The following is a 4972-nucleotide window of genomic DNA, read 5'->3' as shown; positions in this document are numbered from 1 at the left end:
ACTTAACAACCTCAGCATCAATCCCCCATCAGCCCCACTAGGGCTTTATTTTGTAGACCGTTTGTGACATTAGTAGTTTCTCCAGCTGTAGTAGGATAAAGAAAAATTGATTTGTTATTTATCGAAACAGTTTTTAGGTCGGGACGATTAGGAATGTACATTTTTTCAGCTAGATTAGTGCCTATAGTACATAAAAATTCGTTGAAAGTATTTGTAAGGGTGCAGTCCCATTAAGCACGGATCGGAATGACGGATCGGATTTCTCATTAGAATTGACTAGAATTGAGCGGTTCGTTCCAGTTCCGTTCCGTAACAGTTTTCTCTACCAGTCCCATGTAGCAAAAACGGATCGGAACGTCGCTTCGGTCGCAGGTAAATGTGCCTTATTCGTCGATATTTTGTTATTTTGATGCGACTGAAGCAATAAACATATATTATTTGTGCAATTATTATCTTGCCGATAACATTGTTGCGAGTACTCTGAAATACTGAATTGTAGGAGTAAAAAATATTTTGTAACCAGATTCCGTTCCGTTTTTGCTACATGGGACTGGTAGAGAAACTTTTTACGGAACGGAACGGACATGCGTGATTGAGTTGACAGAGAAAATGTCACAAAAAACGTAAACAATTTTGCGATTAACTTATTATTATAAGACAGAAACTCTACTTTTTTTTCTAAGAATTATAAATAAATACAAGATCGTACATCTCAATGTTTTCAACTTTACATACACATATATGTATAATGTAACAACGAAACATTCATTTTTTTAAACCCGAATATGAACTACTCGTCAGGTTTTATTGAAATAGAAATAAATGTTTTATTTGTTTATTACGTAATGTATAATGTATTGGTAGAAAGATAAAAATGTAATGATAATAGTACAAAATATAATAGAATAATAATACAAAAAATTTTGTCGCCTTTCATGTTTCGCCTCCGCTAATTCTTCGTCTTCTGTCCTGTGAACGAGACGCAGCAGCTCTACTTGCATTTGCCTTCTTCGAAGATAACACAATCTACGCAGGATATCTCCCAACTGCTCCAGGAAATTGTCCACTGCATCCTTCTTTGGCTCATTTTCGCAAAGTAACCGCTGCAATATGTTGTTATGCAGTGCCTGCACATCGCGGGATCGTGCTGTCTTCCTGTAACACAAAAAATTCCATTTAATGCATTCAAAGTAATGAATTTTCCTACATTTTCATACATTGTTAAACAAAGCTGATTGTCCATGAAAAAAGCAACACAATTATAATACGAAGATGTATCAATTATTTATGAAAATGTATGAGACGTGTGTCGATTACCAATTATTCAAAATTAGCTCACTTTTTTTTTTACTGGTCTACAATTAACCCAATTTCCCGTTCTTTCAGGATTGTCTGGCGTGCTACAAGTTATTGGAGAAGACACATTACATTCCTCTAATTCCAAATCGTTCAGGATCCGTGCATTATCTTCATCGCGACATATGTTCTGTGGTAGAGAGCTTGTTGTACTAAAATTGAACAGCAAAGATATGTAAAAAAGTGTACTTTTTTATATATTAAAGCCTATATATGGAGGGGTAAAAGCCATAGTGCAAGTGGTGTAAGTTAAAATTTTTAAAATATTGATTTGTGTACATAGATGCAATCTGTGCGATATATAAATTGCATCTATGCACACAAGTCAATATTTTAAAAACTTTAACTTACACCACTATATATAGCTTTTACCCATCCATATAAGACAAGTTATTACGTACGGGGTTTCTTGTGCAGCCTCGTCTAGAAATTGCATCCTTGAACAGAAGCGGAATGTACTTTTCTGGCGGATGTCCCGCTTCCGCACACGATTCGCTGCGTACGTAACCTTTCATTTTTTTACGAGCTTTTGAATAGCAGCCCATGTGCGAATTTCAAAAAGGCTCAGTGCTGGCTTGGTACTGGTGCCAGAATTACCAGTACTGGCTGACGATTCTGGGCCAGTACAAGCTAAGATCGGGATCATTACTGGGACAATGTCGGAATGATAACACGGGTCCCAGTCTTGGCGCCAACTTTGGCCCGACACAGAGTACTAGTACGGAGACAACACTGATTGCCAGTATTGGGCTAACTCTTGGCGCCAACTTTGGCCCGACACAGAGTACTAGTACGGGGACAACACTGATTGCCATATCACTCGCGGCGTGTTGCTTCGAGCCGCGGTCGTTACCTCCGGCGCCGCTCGAGCAAAAAGCTTTCTAAATCCCCTCGCGGCGTGTTGCTTTCGCGCGGTTGTTACCTCCGGTCCCGAGCGAAAATTTTCTAAGTCGACCCAATACATCCCCAGTACTGAGCCGACTTTCGACCGTAGATCAATATCATTTCTGGCCTTATGGAGAATTCACACTGCGTCCGATGTTCGACGTACGACGATCCGACATCCAATAAGAAATTTTTGTCTCTAATAATAAATTCTGTTATTGGATGTCGGATCGTCGTACGTCGAACATCGGACGCAATGTGAATCCTCCATTATACACGGTCAGTACTGAGACGAGACTCGCCTCGGAACAAAATATGGTTGGGAAACGATGCTCCCCGCATCGACTTCGTTGTACGTGCCTTTTTCGTGTACGTATTCCACAAACGTTTTACATATTCGTACGGACCAAGCGAAACGCGTTTGCACGTCTGTACGTATCGCTCGTGTCGCTCGGCTCGCCGAGCGCACCGAACCCCTATAGTACCCAACCGGCCGGCCGAGCGATCGGCGACGCACGGTCGCTTACGGGCGCCGGAGGCGAGACGCGAAGCGAGACGAATGACACCATAATTCGGGGTACTTGTAACCGAGAGGCACGAACGCGGTCGTTACCTCCGGCGTGGGCTCTAGCGAAAAGTCCCCTCGCGGCGTGTTGCTTTCGCGCGGTTGTTACCTCCGGCGCTGCTCGAGCAAAAACCTAAGTCCCCTCGCGGCGTGTTGCTTTCGCGCGGTTGTTACCTCCGGTCCCGAGCGAAAATTTTCTAAGTCGACCCAATACATCCCCAGTACTGAGCCGACTTTCGGCCGTAGATCAATATCATTTCTGGCCTTATGCACGGTCAGTACTGAGACGAGACTCGCCTCGGAACAGAATATGGTTGCATGGGAGTACTGGTCACAGAGACTGGCACAATACTGATCTAGCGGTTTATCCGTACTGGGGTAGTACCACTCATCAAGTCTTGGCAGCCAATATTGTGCCACTTCTGGGCCATGCGGACAACTCTGGCAGAAGTCCGACATTCGCACATGGGAGTCCCTCAGGTATGTCCATCGAGATTTCATCCACGCTACATCTTTAAAACCTGAAAATTCCTAGTTTAAATAACGAATTCAGAGGCGGGATTCTGTAAATCCTTAACGAGTTTCGATGTCATTGCGCAGCTTTTTAACATATATAATACCTGCGCATATATAATACTAAAACTGTCGGAGTTATGAAATCCCGCTACAGCTCGCTTACACGAATACAAACGTACATATTTAGCCCATTTGCGAGTGCACATTAAATATACATTTATGAGTACATAAAACAAAGTAAAATGATAATATATATATATTACCAAGATTATTAAAGACTTCATCCCACAATTCTCATCGTACACAGGAGCTTCGCTTTTGAACTGGCAACTTTTGATTCCATAGACCTGGTCTCTGCTCTACGGCATCGATGAGCATCTCGTCCATGATGTCTGCCGAGTATGAAGTAGACTCATTCCCATGTGCGAATGTCGGACTTCTGCCAGAGTTGTCCGCATGGCCCAGAAGTGGCACAATATTGGCTGCCAAGACTTGATGGGTGGTACTGCCCCAGTACGGATAAACCGCTAGATCAGTATTGTGCCAGTCTCGGTGACCAGTACCCCCCATGCAACCATATTCTGTTCCGAGGCGAGTGTCGTCTAAGTACTGACCGTGTATAAGGCCAGAAATGATATTGATCTACGGCCGAGAGTCGGCTCAGTACTGGGCATGTATTGGGTCGACTTAGAAAATTTTCGCTCGGGACCGGAGGTAACAACCGCGAAAAGCAACACGCCGCGAGGGAACTTAGCTTTTTGCTTGAGCGGCGCTGAAGGTAACAACCGCGCGAAAGCAACACGCCGCGAGGGGACTTAAGAAAGTTTTTTGCTCAAGCGACGCCGAAGGTAACGACCGCGGCATGAAAGCAACACGCCGCGAGGGAACTTAGTTTTTTGCTCGAGTGGCGCCGTAGGTAACAACCGCGGCACGGAAGCAACACGTTCCATGTGCGAATGTCGAACTTCTGCCAGAGTTCTGCCAGAAGTGGCAGAATATTGGCTGCCAAGACTTGATGGGTGGAACGTGATACTGATATATTTTAATACCGAATATCGCGTCAGTACTGGGCGTGCACTGGGGCGAGACGTGAAGTAGTACTGGGAGTATATTGGGATTTGACATTCGTCGCCATGACATCTGGTGGTCGAAAGTGAAAGCACTCCAGGCTAATAGATCTCGTGGCATTGTACATATGTATAGGCTTGGCGTGCGGTAACTTTGTGTTGTATTTTTATTATTATATATATGGATGTTGAATTTTATTCTCCACGTGGAAAATCTACGAGCAGAATTAATTATTCAGTTCGCGGTTGTGAAAATAAGCCTAACAAAACTTTAAATGTTCGATTTTATTGCTTTCCTAACCTCAAAATGAGTGCTTCATACATGTTAAACATATTTATTTGGCAATTTAGAGAAAATTGATCGTTTCAAAGTCTGGAAAAATGCATTGAAAATGAAGAAAGTGACCCTTTATAGAGAGAGTGTTAGTTGTCTGCGTTATATTTGGTTAAGCCCCGCCTCCATGTCAGAACTCAATATATGTTGGCTGAAGTCGTACCAATGGATCGGCACTGGGGACACATTGGGCCAGTGTTGGTGTGGTAGTGGCAGCAAAATATTTTAAGATAAATAGAAATGGAAGTA

General features: G+C 43.2%; 1 long non-coding RNA gene across 1 annotated transcript; it reads left to right on the top strand.

The window, feature by feature from the left end:
- The first annotated feature begins 6 nt into the window (after positions 1 to 6).
- Positions 7 to 2321, top strand: LOC139824958 (uncharacterized). Its single transcript, XR_011735389.1, has 3 exons — positions 7 to 1157; positions 1387 to 1491; positions 1774 to 2321. It is a non-coding gene; the product is annotated as an uncharacterized lncRNA (long non-coding RNA).
- Positions 2322 to 4972: the final 2651 nt, after the last annotated feature.

Source organism: Temnothorax longispinosus, unplaced genomic scaffold, assembly GCF_030848805.1.
Source record: "Temnothorax longispinosus isolate EJ_2023e unplaced genomic scaffold, Tlon_JGU_v1 HiC_scaffold_714, whole genome shotgun sequence".
In the NCBI taxonomy this organism is placed as follows: Eukaryota; Metazoa; Arthropoda; class Insecta; order Hymenoptera; family Formicidae; genus Temnothorax; species Temnothorax longispinosus.
The sequence above is the reverse complement of the archived record's forward strand: the minus strand, read 5'-3'. Positions and strand labels throughout refer to the sequence as shown.